Genomic DNA, 22,795 nt, shown 5'->3' with positions numbered 1-22,795 from the left:
AATCACAGAATCATAGAATGGTTTGGGTTGGAAAGGACCTTAAGATCATCTAGTTCCAATCCCCCTGCCATGGGCAGGGATGCCTCACACTAGACCATGTCACCCAAGGCTCTGTCCAACCTAGCCTTGAACACTGCCACAGATGGAACATTTACCACTTCTTTGGGCAATCTGTTCTAGTGCCTCACCACCCTCACAGTAAAGAACTTCTTCCTTATATCTATCTGAGCTGTCCCTGTTTAATTTTAAATCCACTGTCTCTTATCCTATTGCCACAATCCCCGATGAAGACTCCCTCTCCAGCATCCACTGTCACACTGCAGTCAAAGTTTTCACAGGACTTAAAAATCAATATGCATAGAGAGGCTGTTGAGTTCACAGCCTGGATACTACCTTTGAATAATAGATATCATTGGGCTTGATTCCAATCTGGAAGAAGCGGGCGATCTTTCTTGCATATGGTCCTTTCTAACCCTAACTATTCTATGATTCTATGGCACACTAGCATAAGCCAAGAGTCTTTCCTCTTCAAATAAAAAGAGAAGTTCCCTTAATCCATGTAGAGTTAAGATTTTTTTTAATGAGACATTCTTTGTTTCAGTCATAAAGCAAAATCACTTTTACTTAGAAGTTGTTTTGTGTTTCCAAAGATATTAGATAGGTTTTGCTTCTCCTAGAGATGGGTGTCATGTTTTTGTCTATAAAATATGGAAATTGATTTCAGGTCTGGAACTGAAAATAATACCTGGGTGATATATTCAAGAGTGTCTGTACTTGTGTCTTAGCTATTAATTACGCTTATAAGGCTGTCATTATTGTTCTTGGTTTGAGCTCTGTTAATATATATGTATTCTTCAAAAGAGAAGTACAACACAACATTTTCAAGTCTTGCAAAGTAAACTATCATTCGATGCCTCAGAGTTAAGAGAGGAAAAGCAAGCAACGAAAAGACAGGGAGCTGTTTCTCATTAACTATTGTAAGATGTCAGCAAGATTAAGGTGTCAGGGTATAGAAAGATGAAGAAGAAAAGAATTACTTAGCAAATAGGCATAAATGAATATAAAATGTGAATAGAGGGTTCTAGCTGCTTCTAAGGGTAAAAATAGGCCAGTAGACACTACATTGTGTTACAATCAACTCATCCACTCGATCCTGACCTTCATCTTTATAGGTGAGACCAGTGGGAGCAAAATGTTACCGTATAGCCAATGCTGGGAACTTTCAGAACCATTATTTCTGAAAAGAAATGAATATTCAAAGGCCCCTTTGACATAATGAAGGTTAAATCCTACAGAGAATTTTGCAGGCTCATGTGAGTGCTGTCTGACTGGGCTCTAAAATAGCCTGAATTCAGCCTGTCTGTGAGCTGCCTGGGAGATACACGGCCATGGTTAGTGCAGGGCTGATCCTATGTTTGAACTGATGAGAAACAGCATTACATTGCATCTCACAAATGCAGCTACATAAGGTGGGCAGAAGAATAGGAAAGAAAATATCATTTAGACACATACACATACAGAGAAGCCAGTTGTCTGCAAATTATTTCACAACCGATTCTGAGACGTACCCGTCATCTTGCTTGGAAGATGCATATGTTAAGTTAGTGAACAGCGTTCACAGCTGTACCTGCTAAGGAGAGAAAGAAGACACCATTTTGTCTAAAGGACAAGTGATTCCCGGCAGAAAGTGCCCTTAAAATTCTGGGTTTTAGGAGGGGGAAAATAAAAAAAAAAAAAGACAACGAACCATTTACTGGCTGGCAACAAACAGTATAGTAGCAACGTGGGACCACTTCAGAGAAATATCATACTTGTGCAAAAGAGACTTAGCAAATTCTGGACAGCATTTCTGAGTTGTTTTCACCTGAGTTTAATTCACAATGGTCATTTACAAGTATAGTGGCCTTCCATACCTAAGCCAATACCCAGGGCCATGAGCAAGCACTATACAAAACCTTTGGTACTGAAACCTATGGCCGCTTCTAACATCTTGCATTGATTTAAATGATGAACCAATTTAGCTAAGCTGATGTAACCCCCAATATAATTACTCTGTATCATTTATGCAGATAGAAAAAGATGTATCTGTTCACTCAGCAACAGTTTCAGTGCAGAAACTGTGGAGGCAGAGCACATCAGCTTTTGCCAAGCCTTCAAGCAGTAGTTAATGTAGTTTTGAGACTGGAGCTGCTAGAAGAAAGCTATGTACACATTGCTCACAACTTTGACACTGATGAGATCAATTTAATTTCCACACAGTGTTAGAAAAAGGAACATATCAATACCTCAAACCCAGTATATATAGCTTACACACTTTCATTAAATTGATTAAAATGTATTATGCCCCATTCTACCAGTTACTTGCAGGCAGCGTGTAGACCAAGAGCAAATTTGCTTTGCATTTAGTGAGGTGCCATTTGCTCTACAGCTGATAACTATGCTGGTGTTGCAAAAGGACAGAAAAAGGAAGCTTCATTTTGATAGCTGAGTTCGTAGCCTGTTGTTACCTGCATTTATAAAGGTGCTCTTTACTATGCTTTCATCTTTTTATTTATTTGGCTTGAAAACGTCCCTCTCTGCTCCACTCTATTATAAAAGGTTCACTCTGTTTCCCATCTGCTGTCTTTGAGAGATCAACTGTAGAGCATTCATCAGTGGAAACATGAGGCTTTTTGACACAGTTCCTCTAAAATTCATCTTACCAGTCACATGCAAACTGAAATGGGTCAGTTTTTATCAGCTTTGGCATTAAGGTTCTTGCTCTCCCATGAGCCCTGTCCAATAATTTAAGAGGGGTGGGAGTTGGAAACAAATGGTGTGACTATTAATTCCAGTTTTCTTGTTCAGATGCCAGTACATCAAAAATAGATCTCCCTGGGCCAGAGCACTTTGTCATGTTATCTGGAGTAATACTAGTTTGTGAATTATGTCTGGTCAGTTTAGTGTCTCAGTTTGGTCACATTAATCTCTTTGACCACTGCTTTAATTGCTGAACTCTGCCATCTCATTTTTCATCTTGCAGAAAGAAGCTGTCTGACTTTTTGTCTAGTGCCTGGCACAGTGATTGTTCTGTTGATCCCACAGTAGTCAGAGGAACCCAGAGGTCTCTACAGGTGGCAGCAGGACCAGGCACAGAGGGTACCATTTCATCAAGCTCAACTATCTCATCCATTTCTCAATAACCGTGCAAATAGCACAGTAACCCCAGAGGATGTGAGCTATCCCATTTGCCATACCTTAGCAGGTTAACAACTTACTGCCTGTCCCAAGCTGCATGAACCCCAAAATATCATGAATTCATAGACAAAAATTAATTTTCAATTACTAGAGGTTTCTATATTTATACATATGATTTACGTCACCATGAGATACTTACCTGTATTCTTGCATTGAGAAAATAGCCAGCTAAACACAATGCATTCACTCTCTGTATATAATCTTGATAAGTCCATGTAGCAGACATCATTTTGAAATTCTGTCTTTATGGATCTCTCCAGGTTCATTTGTCTTAGATGTTCAAATGATCCATAGATTAGGAAATATGATTGATAATTTCAGTAAATACTTAAGAAAAATCCAAACAGAAGTTTCAGAACACATTTGCAAGTGGAATCTGTCATCCTGCCAAAGGATTAATTTTTATTTTGTTGTCAGTAAAAATAAATACTTCAGTATGCTGCTTCTTAAACTAATAAATGTTAAAATGTTTGGGTTTCTTTTTTTTTTTTTTTTAATTACAAGTTGTATTTAAAATAGAACTTTTTCCTAATAAATCTCTGTAATTAAGACAAGCAAAAAAGGTCTGTCTAGCATGGAAACCTATAAAAGATATGGATGGGAAACAAACTGATCAGCTACTGTTACAGTAGTAACAGTAAACACAAGCACTTGTATAGTGTTGCATAATATTAGCTTGCTTATAATACCTATTTATTTAGAGGCCTTTAGAATGGCATTTTATGAAAGAAAAAAAAAAAGGACCTTTTAGTCTTTCTCTTGGAAAAGAACTCCGATCATTGGGTTTTATTTCTGCCATAAAGGAACAAGGGAACATAGTTCCCCACAGAAACATGAGTAGTAGTTTTGGGGTAAAATGAGGACTGCCACTAAAGGCATAAAAAAACCTTAGTACATTCCTTTCCCTCCAGTCTCACATTGTCAGCCCTTTCCATTATTTGTCTTTTACAGTTGCCTCTGATGTCTTAGCCTCTCTGAGAAAAACAAGTGAGTTTTTTCCTCAGAAACTAAACAGATAAACCACATTCCCACGAGAAGGCAGTCCGAATTCATGAATATATTCCTATCACTATGAGCTTTTGAAAACTGCAGAAGTCAATAAACTTAAGATTTTGAGAAAGAAACTTTCTATAAACTAAAAATTTTGTTAGGCAACAGTTTCCCAGAGATATGTCACAATTTCGAGAAATGTGTCAGGATTTGATTTCTCTTTATATGGAAGAGATAAACTGTGTTAAAAATAGAAATATATTTATATATTGTAGAAGGATGACATTCCAGGACACTGCATGACGAATTAGATGCACTCATAGCGCTGGTAAGGGTGCTTCACAATTAAAGCAGCTACATCTGAAGTCTACCCATCTTTATGAGGGGGTCTGAAGGGGAAGAAATGTTGTCCAAAGAACAGCAGCTGCAAATAGCATATTTTTTCAAAAACTCATATGAGATCAAGATTCCCAGCAAGTCAAGGGATTTGATAATACTGCAATACAAGCCACTACTGGCTGCTTTTGAATCTGTTACAGAGGTTGGTATATGGCTCAAAATAAGATGGAATCAAACCGTACAATCTTAAACTCAGCTTTCAGGTAAGGTTTCAAAGCATGGTATGATTTGTCCTCACGGGATCTTCTTCAGTTGACAGTGAAATAAATAGAGAAGTAGGAGAACAGAATAGATAGTGAAATATGAGACCTAATATTTCCAAGTAAAATCTTATTTGCTTGAACATGGCAGAGAGCTTTTGAACATTATGAGCCAACCAAAGCGATCAGTAAAAGCTGGGTTTCCTCATATGCTGGGTATGGATGTTCCTTTGGATATGCAACTTTGCAAAATTCAGTCAATTTCTCCATGAGGCTATGCCTGAAACAGATACTAAAAGGAAGCTGAAATATAGATTAGGGTCTACATGGGGGGAAGAACAAAGAAGAAATAAGATTTGAATGAAACCAATATTTCACTGCCTAAAGGTCACGGCACTGTGTTAAAAATAGTGAGAAATTTAGAGGAAGAGCCAACTTTGAAAGAATCACCCTCAAGACAGCATGTAGCCCATCAGGACAGTAAACCTCCAACTGCCCTAAAAGAGCTTTTTCCAGGAGTTTAGTTGCAAAAGTTTATTTCCTAAAGGCAAGTTATCAGCCAGTGAGTGTTCTGTTCAGACACTTCTGAGTTTTTTTGTGACAAGATACACCATAGACTTAGAGACAGAAATGACAAAGCTCAGTTCAAGACTTGAAGAATTTTTCACAGTATCTTGAGCTTTCTAGCTTTGCTTAGCACAGTCAGGGAAAGGAATACCTCCCTACACAAAAGAAGGTCATAACAACCATTGTGCTAGTGCCCTGCTATATCAAAACCACAATGTTGACAGCATCCACATGCCGATAGAAATGCGAATGAAATAGTGAGGAATAACTGCATTTATGAAAGGGCTCTATTTGACACTGCTTGGCCCTGTCAGTGACATACTGGTGGCAAAATACTGCTATTGAGACTTACTGTCAGTGCCCATAATCTTTCTGGCCAGTACCAGAATAAATGTTGGGAAGTTTTAGAAAATTGCATTATAGCCTGTCCTTTGTTTTGGAAAATTCCTCCAGAAATCAGGTGCAGCAGAAACAGAGATGTGCTGCTGTACCTCAAGACCATTCTCCTGAAGGGTAGACTTCATCCCAGGTAGACATTTCTGCTATTGAAAGAAAGAAGATTCATCTCTTTATACAGATGCCTTGTCTTCCAGACAAGACAGTAATAGATGTTCAAAGCAAGACTGACGTGAACAAATCAAGGTTTTCTTATTCACTCAGTGATCATGGACTTATATACAGACCTTAACTAGATTACACTACAGGTGCTTGCATTCTCACACTCCTAACCTGTAGTGTGGGTTTTGCCTGTGCCAGGCAGATTCTCCAGACATGTGGCTGAAGTACAAACATTAAGCAGCCTTCTGAACAGAAGGCTGATTGATCATAAACAAGGCTGATTGATCATAAACAAGGCTGATTTTAACATGGTTTGCATTAAAGAGAAAAATACAAAAGAACATTAAAGCATCATGTTGAGGTATTGTGTCAAGGACAGCACAAAACTGTCCAAAACAATGGTAACCCTCCAACTCCACCCTAGAGAAAGGTCAAGTCCTTCAGACTATGAGAAATATAGACTATGAGAATATGAGACTGACTCATAGCTATTTTAATTGTAGCTTTCTTATTAATGAAATGGGTAGGATTTCTACCCATCCCTTACTAAGCTAATGATGTGTTAGTCATCGGATTTTGTCCCAGTGGTCAAATCAGACGATCCTGAAAAGAACTTTTATTTCATTGCTGGAGTTGTGAAATGGACAAGGAGAACTTTAGGGTGAGATATCATGAACCTGAAACTTATGCCTGCTTCAAGGGGCTCAGAGAATTCCAAACAGTTTCAAAAGAGTTGTGTATTTTGAAGTAATGGTAAGTAACCAAGTGGACCCTCCTACCTGTTGCACTGGGTGGTAAAAAAAGCTACACTTCTCAGGATAATCAGGGCTGAGCAGAATTTAACAGAATTAAGACAACACTTGCAAAGTATATTTGGGTTTCACAGACAAAATTTAAAGAGCAGACTGATTACGTGTATCCTATAATTTACTTCTAAGAACAGACATACCAGTAGAGCAATTGGTATGTGATTACTTTAACTACCACAAGAAGGATATAAGGAATCTGATGCAGCTACATAGATGGCTATCTCACATAATTATTCGCAAGAAACCTTACGAAGGAAAAAAAAAGCAAGTAATGACAGAAAGACTTGCAGAAAATATGAAATAAGTGCTTATGAAGTTAGGTGCAATTTGCAATACAGGTTGTGGATGAAATGTACAGTCTGTCAATATTTTCTTCAGAATCTTAGATTAAAGATTTAAATGATGCCTTCAAAGATGAGAACCAGAAAGTCAGAGTTGCTGCTGGGGAGAATGCTGCCGCTACAGGACATAGTAAAATCAAAATAGTAGTGATGCTGAATCTCCAATTTAACAACTGTTAATATATTGTTAACAAAACTGAAGCAAGTTTATTGACTACCGTATCTTTCAGCTGGGTAGGCTGATACGGGGTTAGAGTGGCTGAGAAGTAGATTCCTCAATAAGTGGAATGAATAAGTCAATGAATAGCTTCAGTTTTGGTCCCCAAATGCTCTACCTTAAATTTAGTCACTTTTGGGACCAATCAAAGTCACGATTTTATTCTCTGTTTTCCTTTACCAGACTGGAAATCCTGTGAGAACCCAGATGAAGAAAAATTTGAAATTATGTTAGCACTGACTTCATATTTAACAAAGAAATACATGTGGGTAGACCAAATTCATATAAGCTCTGATTTTCTTTATTTTGAATGAAATTTTATGTATTAGCAAAAGTTTATACAGCTCTTTTTTTCCTAATAAAATCATAGTTCATTGGTTAAACTCACTGATAACTCTTTGCAAGAGGGAAATTTATGGTTCAAGGAGACACATAAGTACATTTCAAGGACTGCTAAGAAGACAGAGAAGAAGTATGTGTGGGCAAGGGACTATGACAGTTCTTATCAGGCAATAAAACACATAATGAATGTGGCTTAGGCCTGATGAATGGCAGCCATCTACACACTCCATCCTGGCACTTAAGAGGTGCAGGCTTCCTGGTGGTTTTTCTCTGTTTATTCCACACTTACTATACTTTCTCAGTAGAATGCACAACTTGCATTGTAATACTGGGTACTGTAAACCACCTGCTAGTTATAGCAGAATTTTCTAAACTAAGAATGGCTTAAGCCTAACTAAGGCAGGATTAGAACATGTTACTGAGACCTCAGACAAATGATGTTCTGATTTGTTCAGAAAACCTTCTGGTGAAGGTGTTCAAAAGGTAGAATAAATAGAATAAATAGTAAAATCAGAACTTTCAAGTGAACTTAAATTTTTGAGAGAACAATACACGTTTTCAAAGGCTGTTCCAGTGGTTAGGGTAATGAACAACATCTGCATTTGACTTACAGCACATGCAAAGGTTTATGTCAAGAATCACTACCACTTAAACTAGGGTCATCTGATATTTCAAAAGGAAAGAGCCCTTCTCATGGCAGGGATTATGGCAATATGTGCCAAGAGTCTAAGCTCACAGTCATGTACAAGGGCCAGACTGCTTTACACATGCTTATTAGGCAGCATGACTATGACACTCAGGGCATCAGCTGAGCTTTCTGATGGTCATTGCAGTTTCGCTGGAGCAAGGCCACTTAAGTAGCTTGTATTTGTACAGCACTGAGATTTGTGCTTAAAGTACATAGTACAAATAATATATTGTAATGGCAATGACTTCCTAACTGAAATTCTAAGTCAAACACATCAGAAGTAATGACATTAAATGGGAGAATGACCAATAATACTAATCATTACAGTTATAATAGATTTAAGAGTGTTGGAAATGTACGTAGTTACTGCTATTTCTGGAGATAATGATTTTGAGAACTGCCTATTGCCTCTGTTAATCTCGCTGGTTGATTAATGTTGGCTTTATCATTCTGAACAATATAAATCAAGTAGTAATGTCAATCCACCTTTATAACAACCCCAGAGCTGTTAAGTTTGATGTGATAACTGTGTAGCTGCTTAGTTTAGCAGAAGTTATGGCACAGAGTCCTAGAAAATTTCAAGTGTGTTTATTAATTTGATATAAAATACATGAAAGAAGCACACAGAGTTACTTCTTTGTTTCCTCCTCTCAAAATTGCAATTGGGCCAGTAACTCTTAATGCAAAGTTAATTTAGTCAAGATACTTGAGAGCCACTTGGCTCTGTTTCTAAATTCCTTCCTTTGTCCTTCACAAAGCTCTTTGAAGTGTTACTCTGCGAGGTGGATGTTGTAATGAGCCTATTTCTAAGAGGATCAAAGTAGAAGAGCTGCCCAAAGCAGCATCAAAGATACACAACAGAGAGCCGTTTAATGAGCAAGAGGGACATGACTGTCTTTTCCCCAAAATAAAACCCTAAACCAGGATTTAGATTAAATATTTAAAATTGAAAATTATTTTATTTTGTCTGCAGCTTGCTAGCAGAAAGCAAAAACCTCAAAGAGAAGAGGAGATTTCTCCAGCTGACTCTGCTAAAATTTAATGACTGTCATTTGCTCAGTGCTTCACCATCGCTTAATGAAGTCCAAATACCTGTGGCCTAAGATAAAGGTGGCAGTGGCAGCTGCTCAGGCACAGGCAGGATAGCAGCCTTGTGCTACAGCAGATTCTTTTCCCATGGATATGAAAATAGAAACCAAACATACGGCAGGAAACTGTGGCAAATGCTGTGGAGTGAGAAGACAGCTTGGAGGGGGAACAGGGGGGAAGGGTGGGAGAAAAAAAAAAGAAGTGGGACTGGACATGTAAATTATGTGCCAGGAAATGAATTCCTTATAATGTCTCTTGCCAGAAGCTAAATCCTAGCAAATGTAAGTTGTCTTTTTTCCCTTTCTTTTGTTCTTTCCCCTGTTCCTCTGAGGGCCAAGGAGGAAGGAGCAAGGACAGGAAGAGGGGCGATTCAGTGTTTACTTACTTATTGTGTGACTGAAGTGCTATATGATCCAGCTTTAACATTAGAAAGCATGTGACCCCATAAAAGTGACAAACAGGATAATATCCTGCTTTTCATTACACATGGTTTTTCAACTTACTTTATTTGGCCATGGGGATCATTCACTATGTTCTAGGGCTGAAATACCAAAAGAAATGTGTTTCTGTTCAGAGTGCTTATTGCACTGTGTTCAGTAATGAAATGGGGGCTTATTTTGTTTGACTTGATAGCTATCTGTGCAAATATTGCCTCTACTTAGGTTTGTGTTTGTTTAAGGAATCACCTACTGCATCTGTCAAGACTGCAGAAATGTATGCCACTGACCTGTGCTTAACTTGGGGATAAAATGAGGAGACTTTGTTTAAGGTTAAATCAGTATGTAGAGTTGGGTTTGGTTGGTTTTGTTTTAGAATTGAGCAGAAACCATCTGGCAGAAAGTTAAAAATCCTTAGCAGCAAACCTTAGGCTGCTGACGGAAGTACACTTCTAGCTTGTGAGAAATCAATATGTGATGCAGAGAGAGGAATGACTAATGAAACCGGACACAAAGTAAGTGTATATTACATTAACATTCATTGGGCATTAAGCATGAAAAGTAGACTTCTTTTTGCCTTCCCAATACACACATATATCATACATCCCAGCATGGGCAACGCCATGGACAAACCCAGTACCAGTTTCCTTGAAGAATTCTGTGGGTAAAAGCACTTGCACTTTGTAAGGAACTGAATTCTTTTCTTTTCTTTTCTTTTCTTTTCTTTTCTTTTCTTTTCTTTTCTTTTCTTTTCTTTTCTTTTCTTTTCTTTTCTTTTTTTTAACTGTAACACTGCAATAGTTATGGAAGTTTGTACATAGCAAAATTTTGTAACTTTAAGTAAAGTTAAGTAAGAGGCTGCTTTTCTGCAAAAGGGCTGAGAACCCAGGAGTCTTCAGTGAAAAAGACTGGCTGGGAAACACAGCTCCCAACTTCCTTCCTTTATGGGGTACAAAGCACACATATCTTCCTACAGTGCTGATATCTCTGGAAATGTAAATATCTATGAATGTTTGTATCATGCTGAAATCAGTAAGACTTCAGAGCTTCTAAAAACTATTGATTTCTGATCAGGACTTGGTAATCTAACAACAATCTGTGAAAATCTTGACCATTGTGACTTGGTTGACATTTTAATGGCAGATAAAACTTCTAAAACATCAATAGCACATACACTTTCTAAAGTTGCCCACTGTAGAAATAGTATATGTACATATATGTACATGTATGACTTGTATTTCATAATCCATATGCTGTGGGTTCACTGCTATTGAATTACTTGAAAAGATTTTGATGTTACAAGTGAAAACAGAAATTCTTAGCATTCATATGCTTCTTTCATGGTTCTGTTTCTAGCTCCTAGAATTCAATCCCCTAAAGAATACAGAATACATAAAGAACATAGTAGTAGAAGATATTGTTTGTAATTTTAGGGAGATGAGAGATAATACATAAACACAAGAACAAAATGAAAAACGATATCAAATGAGGTATCAAGCTTTTGAACTTGAATAATTGAAGCTAATCTTCACAAAAAGCAGCAATTAAGGCTTTGATTTGGAGGACTTTGTGTGCAGAAAAGGTGCAGGCCCTACATTGTTCCACTTTCTTTGTATGGCATAAAATATGTTTGATTTAAAGTGATTGTCTAGAACTGTCCCATCTCAAAGTCAGTTCTACATAACATCTTAAAAAAAAAAAAAAAGACCATTTCTTCTAAAGAATTACTTATTCACCAAATGTTAAACTATGTTAAACCATTTTTGAGCACCATGATTTTTACTGATTTCTTCTGTTTCAGTTCTGGTAATGCTCTAACTCGGGAATAACATCTTTTACATAAGAATGTTTTATTTCTCACATGGGCTGAAAGAATCTCTAAGATTCTTTTAAGAACTCAGCTTGTATTATATTGATCTATTTCATTACTAACACAGATTAATTATATTTAAAATTAAAATAATTTGTTTTAATTGGAAAGCAGATTTCTACTCAGCCTTTACAAGTCATAATTTCTGAACAGTACTAGTTCAAACATTTTTTGCTATACCTGTAAGTTGACTACAAATCTTTCTATTTGAAATTTGGGTATGTAATGAAAAGGATGTTTCCCTGAAAATTAGATGATTATCTAGTGTTAAGTTCTGGCATATTGCTCTCCCAGTAATTTAGTGTATTAATTTAGTTAGTATCTGAGCTATTTGTTGCAGTCTTGCTGATTTAATGCTGCTAAAATGAAGAGAGGAACATGCAGCAATAGGTGCTACATTAAGGGCTCCATAAAATCTTCCATGCAATATAAAACCAACTTGCAACTTGCTTATGTATGTTTCTAAATGTAAGTTTTCCGTACCATTAGTCACAGCTTTCAAAAGGTTTCTCTGATAAACTAGCAGTTGCCTAGTCTTTTCTAAGTAGCAGTTTCCTGTATCATGAATGAGAAACCTTTCTCCAAAAATCCTCCTGTGCTAGACAAGACTCAAAACCAATTCCAGTTGTCAAACTATAGCAAAGACCTACTTGGAGGCTGCAGAACAGTCAAGGTACAATTTCTTATTTCCTCTGAAAAAAGCATAACAACAATTATCATGGGCTGTAAAAATATTAGATTATGTTTAAACATCAAATATGCATACCTTTCTACAGATATCCTGTATGAGATCTTACTGTCATTACAATTATTGATAGGACATAATTTTTATAAATTGATGAGGCACCTAATTATGATACTTGAATAACTCTGATATAATAATGCCTTCATTGTCAAAACCATATATGAATAACAGCAACTTAAAACCAATGCATTTTGACACTTCCGTGCTCTGTGCTACCCAGAGTCACAAACCAAGATGTCTGAGTAGAGCGATCCTTGTCTAATGTCCTGTCAAATGATTTTCCAAAACTGTGTATTAAGTGAAAATCAAGATGGATGTCATGTCCTTATGCAGTGATAAACATTAGTTCAGATCCCATGGCCTCGGGGACCCTCTGTAGCTGTGGTACCTGAAGCAAGCTCTCTTTGTTGCTTTAGCATCCTTTTTGAACAACCGGGCAAAACTACCCACACACAATACACCATAGCTTTGTAACATGGATTCAGAAGCAAGCCATACTGGAAATACTGTGGAGCCTACTGAAATTCTGGGGATTTTTTTGTGTGTTAGCATGTTTTACCTACCTTTGAAGCACTGAGTATCTAGCTCCTTCTATGCCTTTAAGAATAAAGAAGCTTTACCAGGTAACCCAAAGAGAATATTAGGAGAGTAATTATCAGAAACAAAGACATCTGCCGAAAGGAATTTTAATTTGGCTTCATGCTTCTGATCTATACTAAGACTAAATACTTATGAAATTCAAATTGTTAAATAGTTTGCTTGACCTTGTTAAAAACATTTAACTTGTAAGTCAAAGTTCTTGACCATGTGATACTGAATGGTTTACTTAGAATACAGAAAGGTGCTAAGTCCTACTCTCTTTAATTAAACTTACGAACACCGAATTTTAATATTGTTTTATCATACTAGCATTCTTGAGAGGATTAAACTCATAGCTATAGATGTTATATTTTAAAACAAATTGTCATCAAATGGACTAAAAAGGGGTATATTCCTGCCTAGTCCTAAAACAGCTAGGTCCACAGTTGTGGATGTCAAGGTGCAGAGGGTGACTGGGCTACCGGAACTGCATAGCTCAAGCGTCTTTCCCTATGGCACTTTGAAGTCCTCAGATAGATGGGCCACTGGTCTGGCCCAAGAGAGCATTTCTTCCTTTCTTAACTGTAAATAAAACCAGCAACAACAACAACAATAATAATAAAAGATAAGGAAAAAAATATAAAAATATTACTTACCTATCTGTTCTTTCATGCAAAGTTGTCTTTCTCTTCTTACTGTAAAAATAGATAAAGAAGAGGAATACTGAATTAATATGTTTGCGACTAACACTGATTCATAATGCAGAGTCAGAATTTAGCCCAAATGCTGCTTTTCTCTTTTCAAAAAACCAGCAGCATTTTTTAAGGTGATTAGTAATTGCAGTGTCTTTTCACTTGACAATATGAATTATTCTTAACATGGACAAATAAAGAGGAAAAATGCAACAGCAAAAAAGTAACATAATAGCTCTTTTGTGACCAGCACCATCTCACAAAAACATTCTTTTCTTTTCCTTCATTCATTTGCATATATATTTATTTGCAGAAGGCAAAACATGACTATATAGAACATTTAAATTCCAAAAGATATGAAAGTTGGATGACTCAGTGGAAAATTCTCAGAAATAATCTTGATGAAGTGGTTTTATTCATCTCATTCTACTTAAGGGCTGACATACGCATAAAAGGGGAACATGATCCCTTGCACATGTTCTCCATGAGGACTGAGTGTAGCACAGTCATTAACTTAAAACAAACCTCGCTGACTCTTACTCAAAGGCATTGCTGAATCCAAGCCAAAGGAATTCAGACTGGCATTTCTCCCTCTTCTCTGATCAGTGAATAGGGTGAAAGGACAATCCTTTTTCACTATCCAAGTACTACAGGGTTCCGGTGGACCTATGTGATCTGTCAGTGTGGGAAAGGAAGTGACCTTCCTTTCTTGTGCTGCTGCAGGCTGAAGATGCTCAAAGACAGAGAGAGGGATGGATGAGAAGGGGGACAGCTGGGACTGTGTTTCATTAGGCACTGCTAGCATGGTGAGGCCCTACCAATGCCAACCACCGACACTTGAGCAAATCCCATTTTTTTTGTTCATCCCTCAAACAGGAAACAACATTACAATTAGACCATATACAACATGTGCTATGTATGCGTGAAAGCCACTTGATGCTCTTCCTTGAGAAGTAGCAACCACAGGGTGGTCACATCAGCATCCAGAGCAGCAGCATTAGCTGAGGGCACAGAAATGTGTATCTGTGAGGAAAGCAGCTCTTGATAAAGAGAGGATTGACAGCAGAGGCCCTCACAATCGTCCATCTTTGCTCTAGTGCCCTCTCTGCTGCTTGTGAGTTTTCCAAGGGCTCTGCCTCCTATTCTTCCTTTGACCATTTTCCTCCTTTGTCAGTTCTACCATATGGTCCTAAACCTTTACAGGGAAGATCCACCTCCAGGTTGAAACAAGCCAAACATATGGAATGCTGTTTCAGAAGTCAGGGGTGCGAATCATCTTTAGATGATTAGTAACCCTGGTTACTGTGTTGTGCTCCTAGAGAAAGCCTTTTGCGGTGATCAATAAACTAACCTAACCAGCACATTTTGGGAAACGGAAAATCCAAGCTCTACATAAGTTATTTCTTATGTAACAAAGCATGTGATTTGTTGATTCAAAACTGATTTGTCTCTTATAAAAATCATTTTGGGTCAAATCCAAGCCAAGCAGCTGATTTTTCAGAAAAGCAGTATTTAGTTTTGAGTCAGTTCAACTTCTTTCAGTAGCCACTGAAGCTTCCCATACTGTCCCATGGGAAGTGAACTGGAGTATTCTCCCTCAAGCTAGCTTTCCTTGGCTGATATTATCTCCCAAATGCTTCAATATGTTCCCTCCAATTAAACCCCAAAAGTGAACTACAGAAGTAAATATAAAAATGGTACCTGATAAGATAAATAGAGTAAGGAGAGAGCCCAGCTTACTAGAAATGATTAAAATTTTATAAGAACAAAAGAGTAATTATACTGGGGAGATAAAATGTTTATTTAGTGTACATTTGTGGTTTTATAGTGGCCAGTAGAAGAGATAAGAAGATACAAGAATATCAGAAATTAATTGATGCTTCTGACATATTGTCCCAGCTTCCAAAAATGTGCCATTTCTAAGACTTCCTGATCTGCAGACTGCAACCAAAGCATTGTAATATCAGCCTTATGTTTCTTCAAATGAATATCTCAATCTGTTTAGGGCCATCAATACTTTTGGCTTTCAGAAATCTCTGCAGCAATGAGAGCTTCAATTTAATTATGCATAGTGTGAAGAAAGGACTTCCTTGATTCATTTCAAAGCTTCTATTTTAAATTGGCGTTGGGCGTCTTCCAGTCATTTCATTGAGACACAGTAAATAATGATTCCCTAGCTACCATGCCAATCATGATATTTCAAACCTGTACCATATCTTTCTCACTGTCTCTTCTCTCCAGGTATCCTCTCTTACTGTGGAAATGGTCTGTATATGAGACCTCCTCAGTCCTCCCACATGCCACTTAAACTACAATTCCCATAAGTCTTTTGAAGCAGTTCAGGGCATGCAAAACACCACCAGATGAATTTAAAACAAAAATATCAAAATTTCTAAGCAACATGCTTGATTCTGTTCCTATGCATTCTGCATACTTTAGTGCAGTCCCACAGAGGTATGAAAATAGTTACATAAATATAATAACCCTTCAGGGAATAAGAATTACAATTTCAATCAGTTTCATTGGACTTTTCCCTAACTTTTAAGGAGTTTGACCTTACACATATTTTTCTGATCCATATTGACACCAAGATTAAAGCCCAGTTTCCCACAAAACGTAAATAATCTCCATAAGAAACTCTCTGAATTAAGACCCATATGCATCATGTTCTTTTTTTTTTTCAGGTTGAAATATTTTGTCACCAATCTGAAAGTCAAAGTGAGAGCAGGCAGATGTGGAACAGGCTCTCTTTTGAAGCCGAATAAAGTATAAGGCAGGAAAAATAACAAGATGTAAATCTGACTTGTGTTTAATATTCTTTTTTAATAGAATAGGTCACCTTGGTAAAACAAGGCTATGATCTGTAAGTCTAAACAAACTCAATTGGTTTTAGTGGATTTGCACTCGCTGAACAAAGAATTTATCATCTGATGTTTTCCTTCAAACAATCCTTCTCCAAATGTCACAGTGGAAACAGATAGTTTTTGGAAACTTCTAACATTGCCATACTAATACTTGACAGTTATGCACACATGGTAGGGCAGAGAGATTTTTTCTCAAAAGAAAAGTAGAATCACAAGCTGAAATGAAGTTGCTGAGGTCCAGTGCAGAGGCATTGGGGCTATAAGTCTTTCTCAGATAGCATTACTAAGATAACAAAAATGTGTATGCTTCTTTTCAAGCACTGCGTCTGGAGAACAAGCACAGCACGGCTGTCATCTGAACAGCCTGCTCGCCTGCTCTGCAGACAGTTTTATATTCCAAGGCATCCCCCCCCTCTCTCCACCAGTCGTAGTCACTTGCCCCTTTTGCTCTGAAAATAAATCAATTTCATCTGCCGCAGTTTGATTTCTTTCTTCTCTCTGCCTCAGTTCCTCAGTCCCACTCTCTCTTTGAAAGCCTCTTTCCACTGCACCATATGGCAGCTGAGAGAAGGGCAGAGCCGTGATCTAGCTCATAACAAAGAGGCTGTGGTGTCAAAAAGCCTCATGAATGCATGAGACACATTCATGTACAGAGAAATGCCTCCAGCTCTGTCAGGGAGGACTAAAGAGGAGGCTGATAGGCCTGACATCGCTTTCGAGTTGAGAAAGGCAGCAGCTCTCTCTGCAGCTCATCCCTTCCTCCCCCCCCACTTTGGTTTCACGCCAAAATCCTATTAGATCTATTAATGACATGAGACACAAAGTCAGAGTGTGTGGCAGAACAAGAAATTAAATCAGGCCACCTTATTTACACCCTATCACTGTTTCTGAGATAGAACCATAATAACAAAAGAAAAAAAGAAAAAAAAAAAAAAAAAAAGCTTTGATAGTGTGCCTAAGAATAAATAACCAAGCCCTATCCCCCAAAAAAGGGATTGTGCACACTCCTGTATATTGCTTGCGGCAGCAGATTTGCAGCAGAACTGCAAACTGAATGCTTGCAGGGCAACCCTGAAATACTGTTTAAAGTACACTGTTGGGTTTATTTTGCTTTCTCAACTTTCTCAAGTTTCTGCTGTTGATACAAACAAAGGACTTAAGAGGTTGGAAAATTAACTAGACCTCTTATCACATGTGCATGTTGAACTGTCACAGAACTACGCTTAATTTTTGAATATGAAAGAAGTGCAAACTGGCACTTACAAAGCGTGCATTCCTTTGCCTTCCTCTCCCTTCTGTTTCGTTTCCTCTTTCTCTGTCTTGGCAATGTTTGGCATGCTTCAGGCCAGAAATGTCTACCAAATACATTCAGGACCTTTATACACAAAGTTAACAAATTATACATTTATTACAAACTTTTGTCATGACTACGGGAGAGGAAAAACCTGCACTGTTGTGCAGCAGAATACAACAGTGTGTATTTTATGAATAACTTTGTTACTGAACTTAAATAGGGAAAATGGTGTTGCTTTATTTCTGTAAAATGAAGCACTAGTTAAACCGTTAAACTAGAAGTGCACTGCTATTGCTGTCTGTCCCCCCCAGAAAGGCCTCAGAAATCACATATCTCTGTGTTCCTGGGGTTATTTAAAGAAACCAAAGGTTATTTAAAGCTTCCAAATGCTGGTATCTGTGACCTTTACAAGTATTCAACAATAAGAGTCCCTTATGAAATAAATCAATTATTTATATACGTAATATACAGTAATTCAGTAGTTCAGCAGTGGTGTAGATGTTTCAGGATGGACTTCTACCAACACTGTTGAATCATGTCCCTACAATCTGTTTTGAAGATTTTAATGAAGGCATGGCATACATCCTTGTATATATACTTGTATATATACATGTATCTTTACATAAAATATGTTTATAGTATCTCCCAAGTCTTCCTTCTTGGAATGCACATTAAGTTATTGAACAGTAATATATATGTGTGTATATGCTAAAGATACTATTTATAGGTTCATCATGAGTCACAAACTATTGACAATGAGTTAGTTTCAAAAATAAGCTACAATTAATTGAGAAATGTAAAAGTTTGCCTGGAAATTACTTTGATGTTGTCTTTAAAATTAATTCTGCTGTACACGCGGAAAGAAGCTGTTGTAAAAGCTGCTCTGGAATGCCTCTGAACCGGCTCTGGGGAGGTAAACTAGCGTTCAAGATATTTAATAGACTTAATAAAAACCCAGTGTACTTGGGGTTTCTTCAGTTGTAACACGCAGAATTTAAGCTCTCATCTGCGAGCACGACTTGCACTGGGTCCCTGCTGGGAAGGCGGGAGGGGGGCCGGGAAGGGAAGGAACAATGCAGCCATTCAGGCTCCCCCATTGAGCCCAGCCACATCTGTTTACATGGCCTGCACCCACCTCTGAAAAGGGTGGTCCTCCCACCTCCATTTCATCTTGCATGGCCCTGAATGGCGAGCTGTCTGAAAGCTTTTCTGCTAGAAATCTGCAGTTTCAAATTTATTTTATGAGACCAGAGCTGAAAGACAGGCTAACAATAACGTTTGCACGTTTCTGTAGTCTGGTTTGGATTTTATTGTAATCTGAGAACAACTGTAAAATTGTCCAAAACTACCCAGTTTCAAAATAAGTCTAGCACACAGGATATTCACACTGAACTTGTGGGCTGAATTTTGCATTTAGTCTTTCAGTTACATAGGTTTTTAAGGAGTTTTCCTCTAAAAATAATTTTATGGCTCAAACGTTTTTGAAACAACACTGGCAGTGCTCAGAGAAGATCTAGAAGATAAATTTTACCCAAAACCATTTTTGCCTTACATACAACCATGTTTAGAATCCACAGCTTTACATTCTGCGCTTCACTAAATATTTCATGTAGAAATACTGTGACTCCAATAAATTTCAATCTGTTTAGATACCCATTCTATAAATTTCAGACTGAACATTGCTTTGCACAGCAGATACTTCACAGAAACCAACATATTTAAGGGATTTTAAAATAGCTAAAGACCAACAAGCTGACTCCGTGTTCTAATCTGAATTGAAATTTCAGCTGATAGTAAAATGGTGTGTGTCCTTCAGAGAATCAGAGGAAGCCCATGTTAACCTGGGAAAGCAGGAGATGCTCAAAGCCCCTCAGGCCTATGGTTGGCAACTCTCAGTGTACGAGTTTTACACAGAAATGTATATGAACAAAAGGCAGACTTTGTGAATTCAATGTCAGCATGATTTGTCTCCATTGATTAACTGCATTCAATGAACTTACAGAAGTTTTGCCTGAATAAGATATGTAGGCGTATATGTCTGCCAAAGCCATCACAGTAATTGTACCGTAAAACTGCTAAGTCTGCAAGTGTGCTGAAATTCGTGTTGTAGCTGATGTGGTGGTATCACAATACATTGTACGTATAATGCAGAGAAAAACTTGCAAGTTTCAAAGGAGGTTACAAAGAGATGTTGTTAAAGAAAAACAAGATGGTCTGCTACTTACGAGGTATTAAATGACAGAAAATGAGATAGACAGAATATGAAAACCTGAAAGAGAGTCTCAGGAGAAGATTACTGAGATACGAACCCTTAGGTGAATTACTGTGAACTTGTGCAGTGGTTGGTGATGGAGTAGTGCTGGGCAGACCTTGATGAACATGTAGTTCAGTTGGCATGTCTCCTGCTTCTAGGTGCCAAACTGCATGCAAGTCTAGCTTACACTATGTTATTTATTCTCCGGATGTTATTCTTCTAGATTCATTAGTTATCTTGATTAAGGTAAGATACTGCAAGTGAGAGGATCTGAGGAAAACTTTACCTATTCAGCATTGAACTTGCTCAGTGATGGCTGTCACTGAGCCATCAAAACACTGTTTTGAACTTCTCTTCCATTAAGACATATAACCTAATGATTTCCTTATGCACAAAACAATAATTTATTGAAAGATCCTGGCAGAACCAGGGACTGTTGTTTAAATTGAACATTCTCTCCTCTATTTTTGTTTAATATAAATATAAATGGAATTGCCTAAATATAAATGGACAAAGGAGAGAGAAATCCCATTTCTTGCTCTTCATGTTCCTATGGGTACAAGAAAAGAGTAGCTCCTTCACTCTAGAGAATGCACTCTATAGTTAAGTAAGGAGAGACTGTCAAAGGGCCCTAGGGTTGTAGAGATTTGCCAGACTATGTCCATTTCAAACTAATGTTTGTCTGCTCCAGAATCTGCAACCATACCACCTACATCATGGGAAGTAAAGAAAGAGGGTGACGAACAGCACCAAGCTGTAAACTGAATCCTATTACTTTGTGACTTAATACAGTCAATATAGATCTACATCCCAAACTTTATCCTTCACATGTACCATTGTACCCAAACATCACGGCACAGCTAATGAATATATACTATTATCTGAGATGCATCATTCCAAGAGAAGAGCATGTACTTGTTCAAACAAAAAAACATACAGAGTGAAATCACAGGCAATATGAACCTAATCTGAATATAACCTAGGAGCATCACAGTTTTACCACAATGATATCCTTGAGGATAACCTCCTCCCTGTTCAAGTTTGAAAAAGTTTTGCCAGTGACATCAGTGGGGCCAACATATTACCTTGAAGGGTCAAGATTTACAAAATAAACTGATATAATATTAGGAAAATGCCTGAGCATACAAGAACATAAACATTTTAGCATCTGACGTATAAATCATGCACTGTACTGCAGCTGCCTGAAAGAAAAAAAAGGCTACAAAAGTCAAGGAACTGAGCAAAAGGAGAAAAGTAGAGTTTTATCAAAGCTGCAGCATAAAATCAAGTCATTAAACTTAACTATTTTTTTTCCCCTCTTCTGCACTTATCTTGCATAGAGGATAAAATGTTACTTCTACTGAAGAAAAGAGAGTAATTTAAGTCTATAGCTGAAAGTTAGCAGAGTATGACCAGCTGAAAATTCAAGTTAGACATATATTTTTTTAATTAAAAGAATTGCCACACAAGAATAAATGGTACAGTATTCTGGATTCCAGTGACCCCTCCCACTTTAGTTTGTTTAGGTTTGGGGTTTTTTACTGTATTCAGTAGTGTTCATTTGAATGTAGATCAATACAATCAATGGTTTTGATTACTGATTTTCATGATGTTGAAACATAGCTTATAGCCCTCATGACAAGGATTAAAGCCCTTTATCTATCTACAAAGCAAGCACTACAAATATAGGGGAAAAGATAACTCCTCAAAACATTTTACCCCACATTTCCTCATATGGTGACTTAAAAATTTGTCTTAAGTAGTATGTAGTCTACTAAGATTTCCTAAAGGATTTTCACTTATTAGCAGTCATGAACATACTTTGATGGTATTTGAATGTGTTCCCCTAAGAAAATAATATGACCAGAAGCAAACTTCAGAAACATCTCTGGCAGAACACTTTCTATACTGAAATGAAAAATCAGATCCTCCTTGCATGTTCACAGATTTATGGTTTACATCTATGAAACGAATATAAACATCATGATGTCTCTTGAAGGGACTTAAAAATAAACTGAAACTTTTCAAAGGGAAGATTTCAATTTAAACCAGATGAATGTTTTTCTTTTCATCAACAAAGAAATATTCGCACAGCCCCAGCATATAATTCTTCTCACAGAGGTAACGCTACTAGATAGTGACAACTTTTACCATGCTGCCTGTTATAGATAAAGACCCTTTAAGCTGTGGCTGGCTGGATTCTTATGTTCCTTACTTGAACATTTGAACCTGTTGCTTGAAGGGGAGGGGACAGAGGAGGAAGGCAAAAGACTATATAGCATTGCTAATCCCTTGAGCCATCTGGTGACTTGAGGCCATGCTTTAGATTATGCTTATATTGAAAACCTATTCCTTTCATTCAGTTCCCTTCCCTGTGCCAATTTGTCATTGGCTTTTTTGCTGTGTTAGGATTTATTGCAGTTAATCATGGTGAGAATCAATTGTCTCTTCATGCCACAGTAAATATTCACACTGGAAAGAGATTTTTACTCATTTCTTCCTCCCTTGCAATGATTTGTAAAAGTTGTTGATATATTTTCACCAAACTGAGCTGAAAACAAGGATAAGCTTTAGAAAAGAAGAAAATAACTAATTCTGTTAGTATTTCTGCTTAATCTGGAAT

The sequence above is a fragment of the Psittacula echo genome (assembly GCF_963264785.1).
Source record: "Psittacula echo genome assembly, chromosome: 1".
In the NCBI taxonomy this organism is placed as follows: domain Eukaryota; kingdom Metazoa; phylum Chordata; class Aves; order Psittaciformes; family Psittacidae; genus Psittacula; species Psittacula echo.
This window is presented reverse-complemented; position numbering follows the sequence as displayed.